Genomic DNA, 21,787 nt, shown 5'->3' with positions numbered 1-21,787 from the left:
ATTTTCTGGTGCTCGAACATTCCGCTACCTCGCATCAACCCACTCTGGATTTTGATTGAGCGCTCGATTTCAAGATTGGAGCCAATAATGGTATTGGCTCCAATCTTGAAATCAAGCGCCGAATTACGTGGTATATCTGATGCACTTTAGAAGTGTCGTATTTGAAGGCACACATATTCTAAAGATATAGACAAGCCGACTTCAGATAATACGGATGACCAGCGACCGTGAATATAAGCAAGTAAGCTAGGACAGCACAGATGAATCTCCCATAACCCATCCAATCAGTTGAAAGAAATGATAGCGATAAGGGGAAAATGTAGAATGTGTTTTTAGCCTGGCGAGTGATCTTTTGCCGGGAGGAGGACCATTGAAAGTACTCAGACGAGTACTTGCTATGAAAACAGCGGCAGAGCAGATGTCGGCTCGCAACGTGTCTTCTGTGGGAAAAAGGCTCTGAGGAGGAAATTAGGGCCTTGTCCATTAGATTGAACTTGGGGTTAATACTGTCAAAGAACTATACCGTGCTTCGAGCAGTTTATCCCAAATGTAGAAGCAGTATTTCATTTTAGTATGGTATCTGGCTATTATACAAATAAGAGATTGGGCCTTAGAGAGATTCCTCTAGAGCTGTAGAATGACACTACTATTTTCGCAATGATCTTGGCAACAGATTTTATGTAAGTCTTCCAGTACAAGTCACGATGAAGGTCATCCCCAGTGGCTTGTCAAAGGATGTTGCTCATTTGAGGCAAGATTCATCTACATAACTTTTAGTCACGTGGGGATAAGAGCGTTGGTAATGAAAAAATAGAGGTTTGGTTTTGACTCCATTTAAATTATTATTTTTTCCAAAGGCATCAAGTCCTCAAGATCAAAGAATAGAGACTTAGGGAAAATTTGGTTGTTGCCAGCTTTTGACGTGTTATCATTGATGGTAATGTACTCTGAGTATATGCCGACCAATCAGCTTAGAATACGATGTGGAAGATGAGAGTCGGGTACAGGATTGATTGTTGAAACACACCCGCGTAAATTGACGACTATTTGTATAAATCTGTCGGAGAGGAACTATTCTATTTGGTTTTTGCTGAGAAAACATATTTAGATATTCGATAGCTAGAGATCTTTTGAACTTAAGTCAAATCCTGTCAAATGCCTTTGATATGTCTAGAGCTATTACTCTAATGGAATCTCCCATCGATAGATTCATTGACCTATGTGAAATTTGAGTCAGTACATTAGCTTTTGATCTCTAATGATGTAAACCATGTTGCTTGTCCTGGATTAGCTTGTTTTTTGCCGAGGTGGTTGATAACTGGTTCATTTAGTACGGAGACAAGCGACTTACTTATGATGAGCAAGACACTAGTTGGTATGTATTGAAATGCTTCAGAACAATTAACAGTATTTTAAAATACTGGACAGACTACTGAAGTTATCCAAGTTCTTGGGAAGCATTTCTCATTTAGTCAGGTTTGCAATAATGGGTGCTAGTTCCTATTGTAGCTTTTTGGGTACTATAACTGGAATATTGTCAGGACTAAATGCTTGTTAACACCAAGGTTTATGATGAGCGTGATAACATCACAAGCAGATATGTGGATATCATTCCTATTATTTCCGGTCTTGGAAGGAAATACTGGAGGTAAGTGGCTCCGATTTATAGGGTTTAGTTTGTTTCAAAGTTCTTGGGAAAAGTTTGTCGAGAAAACGATGAAACAAGATGGCGAAGGGAGGGGTTGTCCTTTCTTCCTTGTGCGGGGACATATTATCTCAATATTCCATAAGTATTCTTCACTTAGTGATACAAGCACCAAGTGAAAGATTGTTTCAGCAATCTGTCCAAGTATTGCTTATGACATAACAAGATTTCCAAAACGACCAGGGAAAAAGACTTTAAAATCGAAAGGATTTATTAATCTCAATAATATGGCGGCTATCACACATCTACATTATAAGACCACGCTATCTTGGTTAAACTTGTTATTCCTGGGTTGGGCTGATGCAACCCAAACCTTGGGCATAAGGTTTATTGCGTAACATTACATTATACAAATTTGCAAATACTTTTTTCCAAACATTTAACAGTAACTGATGCAATCACAAATGTATTATAATATATTGTCCTTAATATAATTTATTTTCACACCTGCTGCATATTATAAGAACGCAACATTTTGAAATAAAAATAAAAACCAGTTTACTCCATTCTGATCTGAAGGCGCATCCTTATAAACATTATTCATCCTCGTAAAATTCAGCCTCTTCCATGTAATAAAACTATAATATTTCATTCGTATTTTTTCTTAAACAGATCAAACAGCAAAAATCAATAAAAAGACGATTGCGTCGCACCTCGAGTGACAGCTGTTGTTTGTACACCTGCACTACACAAGGTTACAAAGTGCAGATTTCATTGTTGAAGTCTTGATTCATTTGTTATCTGTGCTTGTTTCTATTGTCCTGTTCTCATTTCCAGGAGAGGGATAATAAAAATATCTTGATATATACTAAATTCCGATTTCAACATTCACGAAATTGGCAAGGCTCTTCATCGTAAATGAAATACCAACAAATGATTAAAATAAATTTAGAATTCTATGGGCTAAATATTTCATAATGTGTTTTCTTTCATACTCCTAAATATTAGTAAGAATTCAGGCGCAAGTGCAGGGAATCGCAATAGTGTGGGTACTGGTCTGTGACAAATGGACATTATTAATGTAGATCAGTAAGGTTGACGAGACAAAAACGTAGCAATCAAATATTCTACATAATTATTATAATTCCAGTGAATTTTATATGTTAACGCGGTACACCACCTGCCGTTAAACGATTCATGAGCTTAACAGTAAATGGAAGTTTAATCTCAACTTATGCAATAATGCATAACTTGCGGAAGTTCACCATAAGAATTGAAACAACGAGATTTTACAATATTATCACAGAACATATCAAACCAAATTGCACTTAATGGTCAGGATATACCGTCACTATTTCAAGCCACGCTATGGATAAATACGCAGTTATTTGAGTTGCTATTGCTATCAGCATATAATCAACAAACTCATGAAAGTTCCTGACCAATTTATACTGCTGAGATAATAGTTATTTTCCTTCGAGATAACCAAATACAACAGTTCAAACAAATTAAAGAATCAACGGATTAAAATTTTCAGTCGATGGAGAATAAAAGTATGATTAATCCAATTATTATTTAATTTCGCAACAGAATAAATAAGATCTACATCACAAGAGCATTTATATTCTTAGGAGCGTTACATAATGTTTCGGAAAACAAATAAAATTACAAAACATTCTAAATAATCTCTAACATGTACTAAAACATACTAAAGTGTCATATACAGTTTAAAAAAGTTCAAACTAAAACTTTTAAAAATAACATAGACGCATTTTGGAATAGCAGCACGGACAAAAACTCAAATGAATCAAAGAAACAGGCAAAGTTAACTCATGATGTCGACCTTGTCTCTTGCCTCCAGGTGTTAGGAAGCAGATAAGGAGAACATATAACAAACTACAACAGAAAATGAGTTCATAAAGAAACGTGTAAGAAATGGAGTTGATGGAAACACAAATTAAGTAGGAAGCTGTTTACTAACGCACCAACAATTAAACTGAGGTAAACTGTAGTCAAGGAGTGGCATTTGACCGGAACAAAAAGAACGGTTATTTTATTAGATTTTTCTTGTCGTGAATTTTATCAAAGTTTGGAACGGTTCTTTGAGTCTAGTATTCGTGACCTTTTATTACAGTCCAGATCGTTACCCAGAAGTGAGGGGGAAATAAATTGATCAATAAACTGATGAAGGCAGCCTTAACAGTAGATGTAAATGTGGATCATAGCGTGTACAGGGTCGATGGTGTTCCGTACACACAGATAGTAAGTAATATGCAGAGTAGTTGTCGGAATATGTGCTTTGTTTTGATGCATCAATCCGGCAGACGCCAATGTGTGAGAGACAACTACACAACCAGAACAAGAAAAGCAGATCAAAGAATAGAAATAAACGACACACAACGTTGGGGTTTGGCGATCGTTAGTAAGCTAGGTAGCACGTAGTGTGTGACAATTCCTTGTGATTTGTAAAGTGATTGGGAACTACATATGTGTTAGACCGGCCTTTTTAACACAAGGGGCATTCCACCGGTTCCCACTATATATAGTGCAAGAAAGACCTACACTGACGAAAGAAGCGACAGTACTACCACTGACTAGCCGCGTGCAAGCCAGTTATACCCGTTTCCTACCTTTGTACCTGTGATGTACAATACACTTGTTCCTTAAACCAACCTCGAGTTAATTTTCTTCTTTTTACTATTGTGCCACGACACTACAACATGTATCTGTAGAATAGAATGTTTTAAAATTCGAATTTTCTTAGATTTGTTCGGCATTAATTAACTGCTCGAGATTAGTATTCCCGAAAACCGAAAATTAACACAAAAACAAAACGAAACGTGAGAGTATTTTATTCTTACTGCATGAAAATATGAATTGTGAACTGTTAGTTGCATAGTACGATTCTGAAATTTTCTATAGATTTTAAGCCATTTTTTTAGGTTTTTATATTTCTATTTTCACGTAAGGGGGTACACCCCAGTCTGAAGGTTTCCAATGCGGCCAGTTTAGTATATGGAAACACGAGTATCAACTCTTACAAGAAAAAAGAATTCTGGAAATTCCTATCAGCATTTCTAACAATGACCAATTCCTTACCCCAGTAGCACAGATAGAACTGCACCATTATTCATCTGCTGTTACATCCAAATTTGGTGAGTCCATCACAATAAATAAGAACCCACTTACATTGACAGCATTGCCAGGGCCGCTGCGAAGGTTGGTTCTCTCTACCGTGCGAGAAAGCTACTAAAGCTCGAAAGTATCCTGTACCTCTATAAGACCACCATTCGCCCATGTATGGATTGCTGTTGTCATATTTTGGCTGGTGCATCTGCTACTAGACGCTCGCTCCCAGAAAAGGTTCAAAAGAGAGTCGCCAACCTAAAAAGTCCTAAACTGTTATCTAATCTTAAGCCTCTGTCCCATCGACGAAATGCTGCATCCTTCTGCCTGTTCTACAAGTACTTTAACGGTGAATGCTCTGACAAACTGCAAGCACTTGTACCTCCTCGACGTAAATACCCCCGACAAACTCGACAAGCAGCTAAATCTCACCCCTTCACAGTAGAGATTCCTAGATGTAAGAGAGCTTTCTACTCCAGTAGTTTTGTCCCCAGTACCGCTTGACTTTGGAATTCCCTTCCAGGTCACTGCTTCCCCAACTGTACTGACATGAAGAAGTTCAAGTGCAACGTGAACCTATATCTTGCTGCCCAACTCCCTACATTGTACCGCTGTAGCTTATTTCCCTGATAGTGACCCCTACATCAATGTGGCAATGTGCCTTGTTTGGGGTGAAAATATAATTTTAAACAAATACTTACCAGGATCCTCTTTGTTAAATGATATTCCTATATGTCTTTCACCCTCAGCAGGTAACCAAGTAAAAATCTCAAACAGCCCCCTACTGCGGCATTGATCTTGCTCACCACTAACAGCGAGCATATTGCTATCAACTCATGTACCAGGACCACTATATCAAGAATTGCTTGAACCAGACAGGGGACTGTTTTCTCCGTAAGATGAGCTATGTAAAATCAAGGAGGAAGTCTAGAGGAAAAGGGCTGGAGTAAAGATCTCGGGTTCCAAAGATCTAACCAGAGTAACAATAAAATAGTTAATATTACTCTTCAGTGACTCATCCTATACAACACATCCCCCGTTGACCTAATTCGGATATCTTATGCTACGAAACTGTACAGTGTGAGAAAAACAGCCCCTTCATTTAAAAAGCAAAATAATCGGAATCTAGAGCACAAAGCAACACAGCACGTTGAAAACGAAATGTCTAAAATCAGGTGAAAATTTGCTGACAAGAATCGTCTCAGATCAAACTATTACTTGTCGAAAACACATATGTAGAACATTATCCGTAGGCCCTTGTAAAATAGTGGAACATTCTACTACTTGCTAGAAAAATTACAAAACTCCAGCTTAAGCCACTGACAGAACTTTATCGTTACAATAATAGTTTCTTAACCAGACAATTGAGGAGTGAAATGGAGTAAAATTATTAAAGATATGATAGAACCCACATATCCAAAACACTAGAAACATGCCACTAGTTAGTATAGAAGAATCTTACTACAACCAGTAAGCTCTTCACTGGCGTTGTTCCGGACGACATCTATCAATATCGCTCTTCTTAAGCATACCTGAAAAAAAGAATTTCAGATGGATTCGCTAAGCAAACTATTTAAAAAGGCTGAGTGCCTACAATCTTAGCCAGAACATCAAGCGAGACCCGAATAAAAGAGTTTAGCACTTGGTCTTCTTAAATGACCTGAAGCTGTATGACTTATCAGAAGCAGACTTTAGTAAACTCTTGAAGGTCATACATAATCTCTACAAAGATATTGAAATGTTGGTTTCGACAAATGTTCCAATGCTCCACCAGAGATGAGAAAAATATCCAACCGGAAATATACTGATTAATAACTATACTAACACCAAGAGTAGGAACCTGCAAATACCTTTGCATAGAAGAGATCAATTGATTTCATGTTAAGATATGAGAAAACATGGTAGTTAATATACACACCGTATAAATATAAATCATAGTGCTTACAAATAAAATTAAGCTATCTGCTATTAACCTGCCAATATCTGATTAGCTCCGAAAGACCATACCTAAAGATCGTACATCAATATGACGAGGTTTGAGTCAGCAGAACATGATCAATTCAAAATCTGGTCAATCATTTTTAACAAGACAGTCTTCCAAATGATACGAAATGGGAAAATACACCTGCAACGAAAATAACCCGTGATAATTTCCAAAATACATCAAACCGTCCATTGAAAAAAAAAACTAGAATAATGGGAAAACCAACAACCGTCTAATTATTTTCTGGGTGAATATACCCAGGACTATATAGATAAGGAAGACAACATAGTGACTAAAAAGAGGGTTGCTTTACTATGATTAATTAGATCCAAGTGGGGAGTTGAGCTTCGTGTTGAATATATAGATGCTTGGTTTTTGATCCATTAAAGGTAACAACCAATTTTCTTACTCCAAGTGAAACATGCTCCCAGGCTCGGAAAAAAAAGTCTGACAAGATTTGATTATTGCCGACTATTGAAGTCCAATCATAGATGGTAGTATCCTCTACACATATGTCACTAACTGATTGTAGAATATGATTTGCAAGATCGTCGATGAAAGTGATAGATGGGTCCAAGATGAGTATTTGCGGCATGCCAACATACATATTATGAGCTTAAGATGGGTAGCTATCAATATATATTTACAAAACAAAACAGTTTATGGTTAAAAGAATATTTTAAGCTATTATGTAGCTGAAAATTGTGTGTCGACATTTATCCGAGACTTTATTTCTTAATATGTAAAGAGTAAGTTTTTTCCAAACAGAACCACCAGAAATAGATAAACAGATCCCATATAACATCACCATCATCACATCATTGCTGATCGTACAAAATGGAAACCATATCGCTTGTCATTAAGCAAGTTGTTTTTTATGAGGTGATTGAAACTTCTGCATCACATACTGAATCAACTTGCTCATAACGGACAGAAAACTGGTCCGTCTGTATTAAGATGCTAGAGAGCTATCTTCCTTATTTTTCAATACTGTGCAGACTGTCAGGGTTTTCTAAAGATTTGAAAAGCATATATTTTCAGTCACCCTTTAAACAGCTTTGAAAGTATGTGAGCTAGTTCGCGTTGAATTTTTAACACTAGGATTGGAATGTTGTTAGGGAATATTACTTTGCTGAAAACAAGATTCCTGATAAGCATTGCAGCATCTTGGACAGATATATGGATGTATATTACTGTATTTCAGTCCTGTAATGCAATTAAGTGAGTTGGAAATCGTGATCACACAAGGTGGTCTTAGATGCGAAGCTGTTAGCAAATGTTTTGCTTTTCCGGATACTGACCTAATCGCTTCAGGTCCGTTTATCTTTGTTGGCATAAAATATATGCCTCTTTTCAGGACTCTGTTATGTGTCAAAATTGTGGAAACCAACCTCTTTAAACATGACGGTTAGAGCAAATAACTGTCTCGCGCCGTCAGTAACACTTTTGCAGTAGATTCTCGAAGTTCCAAATAGCTTTAATTACTGGACATGTTTTTTGTTTAAAGCAACTTAAATATTGTTTTCTGTGTGCAATGGCGATACATTCAGGGGTGTACCACAATTTGCTATGTGATCTCTGTTGGAATTGTTGATAGGAAATTTAACTGCCTATACCGATTATTAGTCAACAATTTAAGTCAGATCTTATAAAGGATACGTCTATTACAACATAGATTGTACGGGTATTTCTTATATGAAGGTTCGCAAAATGCCCTATCCAACCATCAAGTACTGATACACAGTGCGAGTGAAAGGGATATCAGAGGTCTTGTTAGCCTTTGTTCTATTCGTTATTAAGACAACCAGATGATCGAAAGATTCCAATACGGAGACTGAGTACAGTTTTGAGAAAAAATGTTTTAAAAAAATCCCTAAACGACCTGAAAATTGGCAATCAGCATCGGGAAAGCGATTGGATTGCTCGACAATCTGGATTAGATCATCATTTAGGAAGACATCCTGACAAAATTCCACGTCATGATCTATCATATTTGAGGAGCCCATTGATTCAACGCTGTGGAAATTGAACCCTCAGTAGACGGGAATTTGGACTGCGGGATGGCCAGAGAGAATATAGTAATTTTTTTTTTCCGGCGACACAATAAAAGATAGTTACTCTATCGTTGTGGGGGATGATGTAGAGCAAATATATAAGCGGTGCTGTGAGCAAGTGCTACTTACATGTAAGGCAATTTTAGATCATAATCTTTTGAAGTGTCCCTGTTATGTGGCCACATATTCCAACTCTTTGGCGATCTTGAAGGTCGGTTTGTATGCTAAGTTAAATAATATTTAATTGACAAGTCATGTAAAGAAAAGGTTGTGCTATTATAAGAAACACGAGATTGGATTTAATCTCTTGTAATGAGGTTGCAATATCTGAATGGTGGGAACGTAGATTTCAATGTTGGAGGAAACCTAGTAATGGGAGTCTACGTTGAGAATTGTTTTAATTTTTTTTCATTGCTTTTTTTTCTATTCATAATAATGAGGACATGTTTTGTGAAAATGTCAGCAGCATTGTTTAGCGAAAGGCATGGATCGAAAGAACGAAAAAGAGATTGTAGAGAATTAATTGTTGCTGACAAATAACGAAGGTAAAGCCGTAACAATTCTCAGTCATATCGCATCAAGAGACCTACTAGACACTACGGCATAGTCCAGATTATTCACAAATGGAAATACAGCACCTGCTGATGAAACAACGTCTTAGAGAGTACACAAGGTTCAGGTCGCTGACTATCAGGCGGATCACATCAGAGCAGTTAATATTGTTTCCTGCAGAAACACTATTAGTAAAATAGTAGAGTAGAAACGGGGATAGAACTAAATAAAAGAGGAAATCATTTTATCCCCCTTTTCCAGAACCATTTTTCAATGAATGTGAGAACCGAGGGAGAATTTTTTTTTAAAAAATACGAGGCTGCCGGAAATGCATCCCAAAATGATTCTTAACTCCTCTTTATTAATCATATATAGACGAGAAAAACACATAAAAAAAAACTTGGTGTAACAAATATGTTTTTAAAGATATTTTATGTGAAAATCAGAAATATTTTCCCCGCGCATGTTAACTCTGTTTATTAAAATATATTTGTCGTAGAAATGAGAATTAAATGAACACAAATTAAATATTTTCACACATTTATGCTTCTGTGTAAACATATGTAAGTAGGTTTATGTTAGTCTTCGTGTGAACGTGTGTGTATTCATGTGTCAAGTCACACACATCCATACATTTATGTATATACACATACAAACATGTATGTATATATGTATGCCAATTCACAGAAACGCATACATGTTTGTATAATTGCATGCGTGTGTGCATACACATCCATACCTATATATATATATATATATATATATATATATATATATATACATATATATGTGTGTGTGTGTATATGTGTGTATAGTTCTAGTAAACAGTCAAAAATTATAGAGTATTCACATTTAATTTATTTTATTGCTGCGTCTTACGCGTGTTTCATTGGATAGCATGATTATACCAAACAAATCGTCAGAGACTTAAATGAATTCATCATGAAAAATGTAAACAGAGTTTTTTTTTGGGGGGGCGGGGTAAAGGATAAGTAATGTTCAAATGAATTAAAATTTTTCCAAATGTTTAAGAGAAAACACGAAACAACGTAAAAACCTAAAATAAAAACTAAATAAGATATGTATTTATTTAAGTCCCACGAGGAGATCAAATCCGTAACTGATGCTAAATTAAGTGTGGTGATTTGAAATAACTATTAAATATATATATATATATATATATATATATATATATATATATATATATATATATATATATATATATATATATATATATGATATATAGATGTGTTTATAAACGACGTGTGTATATATATATAAATATGTATATTTATATAAATGTGTATATATGTATATATATGTATATATATGTATATATCTGTTTTAAAAGATCATACACACACATACCCACATTATATATATATATATATATATATATATATATATATATATATATGTATGTATGTATGTATATATATAGCAGAAAAGGAATTCTTTTAAATCCTAGGCGTCTTTCGTCATCCTCATCAGGAGCAAACGATGGCATTTTCAAACTTTTTTTAAAAGATAATATGGGGAAGAAATTAAAATAAATAATGAACATGGAAAGGATTAATTTACAATTGTAAAAAATATATGTACAATAAAAGGTGGGGGAAAGGATAAAATAAAATTGATTAACGTGTATATATATATATATATATATATATATATATATATATATATATATATATATATATATATATAAGGAAAGTTATTATTAATATATATATATATATATATATATATATATAATAAACTATCACGACTGGTTAATGATAATCCGTTTATAAATATACGGGGAGAAAAAAAGAGGAAAAAGGGGATGGAGAAACATGTAAAATATCTCTACACTTTGCCAAACAGGTCCAGAATGTTCACAAACTGTTTCTTCCAGCAGAGAGAGGGTTTAAAGCGTGCAAAAAAGATGGATTCAAGATTTTTCAAATGACTACTCAATCAGAGTCGTAATAAAATTGAATAAAGTCGTCCTTATAAGCCTGCCCTCATTTTAGGTTATCCAATAAATTATTTCCAATAGCGGAATCTAAATTTTTGTGGGTGCTTTTGAGAATGTTGTTATTTTTTATTTATTTTTATTTATTTTTTTGTTTTTCTCGAACACCTGAAGGAACATCTTGTCCAATTCTTGTTTCAAAATGAACACTGGTTCACCCGACATAGACAGCATCACACTGACATTTGAATTTGTATATAATATTACTAAGTTTAGTGCAAGGCAAACCGTCCTTTTTGAAAGAAGAAAATGCAGGTTTCATATTAAAGACAACTCTAGGCAAAAAAGACGGAAAACAGTTGCTAATATTCTGTTTAAGTTTATTAATGAGCGGGACAAGTTTTTCACCAATGCACGGCAACTTATGATAAACCGGACACGGGGCAAATGTTACATCTTTATTAAATTGCTGGATTTTGAATTTGATACATTTATCAATCACGAATTCCATGTAACCGTTGTCGTTTAGAACTTCCTTTATTTTAGTAATTTCAGTATGTAGTCGACAGGGGGGCAACTTACCAAGGACCTATGTACCAGCGTATGAATTAACGTCACTTTAGTGGGTTTAGGAGTAAAATAATATCATTTAGTATGTAGGCCGGTAAAGGTAGGTGTTCTATATATAGAAGAAAGAAAACCTCCTTTTGACCTTTCAATCAATACGTCGAGAAACGGGAGAGATTTGTCCTTTTCTATCGCCATAGTAAAAAAATAAAACGTGATGTAAGGCATTGAGACGTTCTGAAAAAATCTAAAGGTCCTGAGAAGGAAAAGCCGCAAACGTATCATCCACATAACGAATATATAAAGCACGGGTGCTATGTGGTGAGTTGAAGAGTTTTATTTAGTAAAACCCAACGAAAATGTCGGCAAGGATGGGACCTAAGGGCTGCCCATCGAGACTATCTCTCTCTCTCTCTCTCTCTCTATATATATATATATATATATATATATATATGTATATATATATGTGCGTGTATATATATATATATATATATATATATATATATATATACACTTGTGCCCGATATTATTCATACCCCTCGGATCTTTGAGATTTCTATAAGAATATTGCTCAAACCAGAAGGTAGACAATATTAAAGGGATTTCAAACAATAAATCAAGCATAAGCATTTAATTTAAACTCAACAAATAAATAAATTATGCAAGTTTGAAACATTATACAAAGAAAAACAATAATGTCACTAGTTCAAAATTATTCATACCTCTCTTACTAATAGTCAATAGCATGCCCTTTATTCTTAATAACTGCCTGTAACCGTTTTGGATATTTATCAACAAGGTTTTTACAAGCATCAACACTGATTTTTGACCATTCTTCAATGCAGTAGTTCTCCAAATCCCTCAAATTTCTAGGTTTCCGCTTTTTAACCTCAGTTTTCAATATGTGCCAGAGGTTTTCGATAGGGTTCAGGTCGGGACTCTAGCTAGGCCATTCCAAAACATTAATTTGATTATCCTCAAACCATTTCTTGACTATTTTGGCAGTATGTTTTGGATCATTATCCTGTTGAAGGACCCAGTTTGGTCCTAAATGGAGCTTCTCCGCATCCTGTCTAATGTTTTTCTGGAGTATCTCCAAATATTGCTCCTTCTTCATGGTTCCATCTATCTTGAACAAACTACCTGGACCACTAGCCGAAAAGGAGCCCCAAAACATTAGGCTACCACCACCATGTTTCACCGTGGGTATGGTGTTCTTTGGGTTGTAAGCTTCTCCTTTCTTCCTCCAAACGTAAGAAGCATCCATATGTCCAAACAATTTAATTTTTGTTTCGTCAGTCCACAAAATGCTTGAGAAAACGGACTCTGGAGAATTCACATGGGTCCTAGCAAACTTTAGACGTGCTGCAAGGTGTTTTCCGGTGTGCAATGGAGTCCTTCTTGGTCTTCTTCCTTTCAGACCATTTTCATGCAGAGTCCTTTGCAATGTTTGCCTTGATATTTTTTTATGCCGGAAGACTCCAGATTTTCTAAAATGTCCTTAGTAGTGGTGGTTAGATTTGCATTAACACTTCTTACAATATTCCTGGTGGCTCTAGCAGACAGTTTCCTTTTCCTTCCTCTACCAATCAAGTTGTTTGTTGTGTGGTGGCTCTGGAATTTTTTGATGATGCTCTGTACTGTTGCTGTAGGGACCTCAAATTTCTTGGAAATTGACTTGTAACCTAAACCATCCTTATGTGAATTCACAATTTTAGTCCTAAGATCATTACTAAGCTCTTTTTTCTTCCCCATTCTAATAATTTTTATTCTTTTATTGGTTTTCAGTTGATATCATTTTAATTTCTGAAAAATGCAAAAAACGAAATGAAATTAATCAAAGGTTGTATAAAAGCATTCAAAATAAGAATCAAACAGGAAACAAACAGTCATAAACTCGATTAATACTGAAAAAATAAGGGGGTATGATTATTTTTGAACATTGCAGATTTTATAAATAGCTGTATATATCTTTTATTATAAGTATCCCGAGATTTTTAAATAACGAAAATGATCAGAAGAGGTTTATTAAGAATATGTATCAATATGGACGTAAACAATAAATTCTTACAAAGTTACACCTAATAAACTCAATTTTCAAGGGGGGGTATGAATAATATCGGGCACAAGTGTATATATATATATATATATATATATATATATATATATATATATATATATATTAAGTAATGTGATTTATAATTTAAAAGTTTTAAAATTTTTTAAATTTAACAATCAAAATTTAATTAAATTAAAAATCAGTTTCATAAGAAGGAACAACAACAACTACCAGATTAAATAATAACACCAACTTAAATCAATCTACCGATCAATTATTAACCAACCCACCACATTATAATCCAACAATAGACCTAACGGAAAATAATCATAATAATCAAGAGGTAATATATATTGGTTCCACATCTGGCCCAATAAAACATAGAATTTCAACGCACAAACATTCTTTTAAAAATAACTCTCTATCAAACCAAACTACTCTATCCAACTATATTTGGCAACTAAAAAATAGCAATATTTCTTTCAACTTAAAATGGCAAATAATTGAGACTTGCAAATCATACAAACCAGGAGATAAATTTTGTACATTATGTACAAAAGAAACCCTAAAAATTTTAAAATATGAAGATATAAAAAGCACAACCAAACTAGTAAATTCAAGACACGAGCTTCTATCGTGTAATCATAAACGTTGGTTTAAATTTAATAAATATAAACCACCTTAAATTATTAAAAATTACTCATTAGTAAAAATAGATTTTTTTTTTTTTTTTTTTTTTTTTAAATAAATTAAGTTAAACCAATTACCGCCCTTAGACTCGTAAATCAAATAATAAATAAAGCCATGACAATTATCTCCCCTTAAAAACTTGCAAAAAAAAAAAAAAAAAAAAAAAAAAACTCTCTCTCTATAGATATTAACTGTAGCGTCTCTAAATCAAAATACGCTAACGGAAACAATTTACTGCACGAGCGTCGCCCTTTTAAAATTCATCATTCAATAAAATAAAAAGCTATAGCAAACATCTAAATGACTACTTTAAATACAGTTCCTGATTTCAAAAAAAGAAAAACCAAAAGGTAATTATATATCTATATATTTTTAAATCAAATTTATTATGTAAATTCAAAAATATATATATTTTTTCTACTCATTTCTATCTCTAACCTATACAAATTTTCTTATTAATTTTCTTATAAATTTTATATCCAAACCTTTTACTTCAATTTTTCAGATTCATCTGCCTTACTTTTAATGCTAGGTTTATTTTTGGTGTCTTTTCAATTCAATAGAAATCCTCCTAAATTTGCTGATGAGGAGACCGTGCTTACCAAAAAAACTATGTATAATTATTCTACGTGACTTCATGTATACCACAAATAAAAAGCACGGATTTCCGAAACGATCGTACAGATAATTGACTTTGTTGTTGTTCCTTCTTATGAAACTGATTTTTAATTTAATTAAATTTTGATTGTTAAATTTAAAAAATTTTAAAACTTTTAAATTATAAATCACATTACTTAATATTGAATTAGCTCTAGGACATTTAACTATCGAGCTTATTATATATCTAAATTACAACGAGCATTTCCTGTATTTTAATTAAACTAGTAATTTCACTATTACATTAAAATACACTTAGCTCTTTAGACTATTATTCTAATCTCCTTTAAATTATATATATATATATATATATATATATATATATATATATAAAGGGTGTTCGTAAAGTTACTATACAGTCTTATTGTTACAAATAAATATTTTAATACAATATCTTACTGTGCTGTTAATATATTACAGGGTGTCTGTATAGTAACTTGTAAGACTGTATAGTAACTTTACGGACACCCTATATATATAAATATATATATATATATATATATATATATATATATATATATATATATATATATATATATATATCGAATGTTCCATTTAAGTTCTTTATGTCTCCAACCCTGAGTTAATAAAGAAGTTGAGAACATAATTTTCCTCACCCCAATGAACCATTTTCATAGATTGTATTACATCTTTTATTTTGGTCTCTTGATCTTACTGAATTCCAGGACAAGAATTTATCTAGTCTGGTAGAGTATCCAGTTTCGTGCTGTTACTTGAGGTAACATCACTTGGAGAAGGTGCACCATTCCTTGTAAAAACTAATATGGGTTAGCCATAGTGAGGAGATCTTATTTGGGCAGCGAATACTATGTGATTTTGAATATTTGGTTAGGGTTTACTTCCATGGAAAAGTATCCTCATGCCAGGTTGTTCTGACAAACCCCTGTACAGAGAGACGAGGGCAGTGTCTAGTAGGCATTCAAGCTCTCTCTTTTCTGTGTATGATTGTTCTGGAACATTTATGTGTATGTTTATTGGTATGTAAGTATAAGTATACTCGGTCTCGTGAATAAACTTAAACTCGTTTTATTGTTGGCGTGTGCATTTGTGTGGGTAAATGTTTAGTTTTTATACATGTGTGGATGCGTGTTTGTATATTTTCATGAGTGTACGTGCATGAAATATAAGAGGGATATGCGTCTCGATTTGGATATAAGATTCCCCTTTTCATTGTTATTATTATTATTATTATTATTATTATTATTATTATTAATAGTAGTAGTAGTATTAGTAGTAGTAGTATGATTGTCTATGTTCTAAATTTAGTCTGTATGAACTTGGTGCTTTGAATTTTATCGTTTAGTCTTGTATTCAGTTTATTCGTGTTTTTACGTCTCCTTGTACTTCTCCCATTCCTCTCTTTGTTCTTATCTCTGGTGATATATTTCACCTTTGCTTATCGTTGTGTCTCGCCTTCTTCTTTTTTCCTCCTTCATTTCTCTTTCTTTTTTTTTGCTATTTTCTCCCTTGTCATATTCGTTCGTTGCTTTCAACCTCCTCTTCTTTTTTGTATTTATTCATTTTTTTTACTCTTCTCGTCTCACGCGCCTCCTCTTTCTCGTTTGTTATATTTCATTTTCTCATTGTTATTCATATTTCTTTCCTTCTTTCCTTTCTTTAATTTGTCTTCATGATCTTCTTTTATTTTCATCACCATTATTATTATTCCTCTTTTTATTTTTATTATCACCTTATTCTTCTTTTTTCTTTTTTTTTTGATGATAAATATTCAATATGCCAACGCCAAAGAAATCGCTTTCAAAACATCCTGCGGTGCTCTCTGGAGTCCGAGTGACAACAAGTCTCCTCACACTCTCAGTATTCTTCATCTCTATAGACCTCCTTTGCGAACTGTGTTATTTCAACAGTCGGCTGCCATTGATTCTTATTGGTAACGACCAGTAGTCTTCATTGGAATATGAGTGAAAATAAGCCTCCCCAAATACCCAATCCTCACCGCACTCCTCCAGTGGAAGTCTGTTTAGTGTTTTCCCTCTTCGGCTTTCCATCCTCCTTGTCGTATGCTGTCATGATAATCCTTTCAGCGTTTTGCATTATGTATCTTTCTAGTTCTTTTTTTGTGTGTCAATCACACAGTATTCTATACAAACCAGTTCCCTCTCGCCGTTTTCCCTTTTCACGGAGAGACGGTCAACATTGTCCTTCGGATGTAGTGTGTTGTGCATGTCATGAGTGTTTTGGTCTTCTGATCGAAAGTTGTCAGTTCTTCTTTCCTCCGTCCTATTAACGGACCAGATTATCTTACTAGTGATACTGCCCATATATTTATAGTTTTTAATATGGTGTCTTCTATATAATTTAGTTTCCAGAAATTTTCTTCTTCTCCTGAGGTATTCCTTTCCAATTCTCTCTTTCATTTCTGTGGCTTTAATGTATCTGCTTCCAGAATTTACAGGTACTTATAGGTGTCTTGCCCTCCTAGTTCCCTCGTTTGTTTGAGTAGTTCCATGGCTTCTCTCGTCTCCAGTGTAGCCTTTCTTATAAATAGCAGTGTGCACGTTTCGATACCAATCTCCATTGGGGAGATCCAAGCTGAAGATCCTGTTAGCGTTTATTAGTGTCTCTAGTTCATTTTCGGTCAGTGCTAAAATTATTATTATTATTGGCTCACAATGAACATTCACACAGATCATGTAAGATCTCTTCTAGAAATCAGCCTGTGATGTTCCCTCGTGTTTAGTAACAACAAGTCACCGCAGATTTCCAGTACTCTCCACCTCTTTCGATAAGATTTACAAATAAATTTGCAATATCACAACAGCTCCTTGCAATTGATTTCCAGTTGGCAGCGACCATTGCTCTCCACGGGAATTTGAGTGGCAATAAGCCTCTCCAAGGTCCTAATTCTCTTCGAAATTATACAGCGGAGATCTGGTCTGTGCTCACTCCTCGTTCTTTCCTTACTCCTTGACTCTACTTGGCTATTCAGTCGCACTTGGGGGGGGGAGTGGTATGGTAATTGGGGGATGGATGTATTATTATCATTATTATATTATTATCATTATTATTATTATTATTATTATTATTATTATTATTATTATAGTAGTAATAGTAGTAGTATGTACGGTAACTTCAAAGTATTTCACTCAAGCGCGGGCTTTTTCACCAAAGCCAGGGAACATAGTCAAAGAGTGAATTAGATGGAAATCACACGGTATGTCAAGCAAAACTGGCTCCTGGTGTACGATCATGTTTTACCTTATTCCCAAGGAGTTTCAAATATTTCTGAAGATAATTTGGAATTGCATTTTTTTAAAAAGCGCATCTATGATGATTGGCACTATAGGAGATCAACAGCATAGCAATCTTGGGTCATAGTTTCTTATAGATCTGTAGTTTCTCATTCCTTTTGTCTGTTAACTGATATCATCTGGGCAACCCATTTTGCATTAATCGGTCGTTTTGTTAATTACTATAATAACTGGTTTCTTGTGAATTATCTTTTTTTCTCACATTGAACAGAGAATCTTATCATCCTCATTTTTAACTACCGCTTGTGGGTGATGTTCCAAACTATTTGTCCGTCACTTTGATTCCAATCTTTTGCTAGAAACTCGATTGTAGATTTACACATACTTCGTTTTGGCGACGATTGGACTCTTTTTGAACGAGTGTAAAACAGGCATTACCTATGGTTGATACTGTTTCAACAATTGCAACACATAGCCTGCACTTATCAGAGCAGTCATTCACAGAGATGGTACTACTGATTGCATTTGTATTGAGTGCTTAGTCCTGGGCACAACATATAAGATTTTTCGTCTTTTTTTCAAGTCACATTTAGAGACACAATTTCATGCGTCCTGACATTTTAGTGACATCTTAGTGTTGCTATATATGTTTCTTATTGTCGTTTACGTCTTTCTTGTTTTAGTTTTTATTTCATTCTTATTCTTAGTCCATATCTTCCTTTTCATCGTCTACTTATTTTCATCGGTCTACATCTCTTATACTTCCGTATATTATTCTCAACTTTCTCTTTTTCTCATCTATTTCTTTTATTCTTTTTCCTCACTATTAATATCATTATCATTGTTATTATTATTATTATTATTATTATTATTATTATTATTATTATTATTATTATTACTACTACTACTAGTATTATTATTATCCTCATTCTCATTATTAGTATTATTATTATTTAATTCATTATTATTAATCTTGTTATTAGTATTATTATCAAAAATAATCTTATAGTAGTTATTATTATTGTTATTATTATTAATATTTTTATCATTATCTTTATTATTATTATTATTGTTATCAAATATATTATTATTATTAATCTTATTGTAAGTATCATATATTAACATTCTTTATATAGTTATTATTTTTATTGTTGTTATTATTATTATGTTATTATTGTTGCTGTTGTTGTTGTTTTTATTATTATTACTGTTACTGTTGTTGTTTTTATTATTATTACTGTTACTGTTGTTTTTATTATTATTATTATTATTATTATTACTGTTACTGTTGTTATTATTATTATTATTATTATTATTATTATTATTACTGTTACTGTTGTTATTATTATTATTATTATTATTATCATTATTATTATTGTTACTGTTACTGTTGTTATTGTTATTATTATTATTATTATTATTATTATTATTATTATTATTATTATTGCCCTGCCCGTCTTTGACTGTGTTAAAGGAAGCTTGAACACATTTTATGATTATCAGACTATGAAATGGCCCTTTTGTTCGCATGGTATTTCGTTAGTGTACCGAGAGCGCGGAAATAGAGTGGTAATGTCTTCTTTACGAACTTCATGTTTATTCTCTGTTTTGTAGGCTTAGCTGCCTTTGTCTATGCTTGTAATTGGAGGTTACGTTCTCTTTCTACATGTTAAGCGAAGCTTAGAAAACATATCAAATGTACTTGATGAGCCGAGTAGAGATGTTCTGCGTTTACACACCTAAGTTCGCATAGAGTAAAATAATAAACAAAATGTTTATAAGACTTACAGACATACGCATACATTACTCCCTCTATCTATTTGCCCACGCGTGTGTTTATGTATATCTATATGCACGTACTATCTCTTTATTTTTCTAATTTGCGCTCTCTTTTTAAACACACACACACACACACACACACACACACACAAACACACACACACTATAGTGAGTGAGAGGAAGAGAGACAGATATATATATATACATATATATAAATAGAAAGGGAGAGAAAGAGAGAAGGAGAGACATATATATATAAAGAGAAAGAGAGAAAAAATAAAGAGAAAAAGACACACACACACACACGCACACACATATATATATATATATATATATACATATATATATATATATATATATATATATATATATATATATAAAGAGAAAGAGAGAAAGAGTCATATATACATATAAAGAGAGAGACAGACAGACAGAAAGAGCGAGACAGAGAGAGAGAGAGAGGGGGATAGGGAGAGAGAATGATAGTTCTAATCTCTTGACCACAACATGAGCAATGTTGGAAATGGCATCTACAATGTTTTATATTCAAGCAAATAATATTAAATGCAACGGGAGACATTTTGCTTTATGTTGTTCTTTTTTAATTTTTAGATTTTCCGTAATTGTTTTTCTATCAGAGTCAATAATATTAATAAAAGTTCCATAATCGTCACGAACGCTTTTGATTCGTCCACGAATCATCGTCAGGTGTAAAAGGTAAAAGGGCGAAGGAGCGAAAATGAGAACTCAAAGTGAAAACTAAAATAAACAGTAAACGGCGACGGTAAGTTAAAATATATAGAGTAGATGAAAGGTCGATTAAAAATATAGCTCGATTAAAAATTCGAGTATTAAAATCAACAGGTTCGTGACCTACGCAAGACATTTTAGAACGTTACTGCTTTTCTCGAATGAAATATAATTTGAAGGATTTTAATATATGACACTTCAAGAATTTTTAATTTTTTAATATTATTTCCATGTTGTATAATTTTTATGTTGTCGACGAGGACCTTTCAAAGATTGGAGGGGCGACAGTTATTTTCTTCTATAATCGACCTATGTTTTTAATCGATTTTTCGTCGATGTTAACATTTTAATGAGAGGAACCATATTTTGTACAATCAATTAACTTTTGATTGCGATAAGAAATTATCAAACTAAATATTAAAAAAAAGTTGTTTCAGTTTAATGGCAACACTTTCCTCATCAGATTTAATTAAATACTCTTACTGGATTACCGTTAAATATTTATAATAAAGATTTAATGAATAGCATTCAAATAGGATTGGATAACCAATTTTCGCATTCCTCCGGGACATAAAAATCAAAATAAAATATGATAGATTTTGTAACGTATTAAACTAATTTAGTTACCAATTATAATGTGGTAATGTTACTACAAGCAATTTTACTGTTCCCTGACAATAGCGAGTAGAATAAATGTTCTGTTACCTCTCTCCACCTTGCCTCACTTGCAATAT

Source organism: Euprymna scolopes, chromosome 9 (genome assembly GCF_053919585.1).
Source record: "Euprymna scolopes isolate OS-2025 chromosome 9, ASM5391958v1, whole genome shotgun sequence".
Taxonomy (NCBI): Eukaryota; Metazoa; Mollusca; class Cephalopoda; order Sepiida; family Sepiolidae; genus Euprymna; species Euprymna scolopes.
This window is presented reverse-complemented; position numbering follows the sequence as displayed.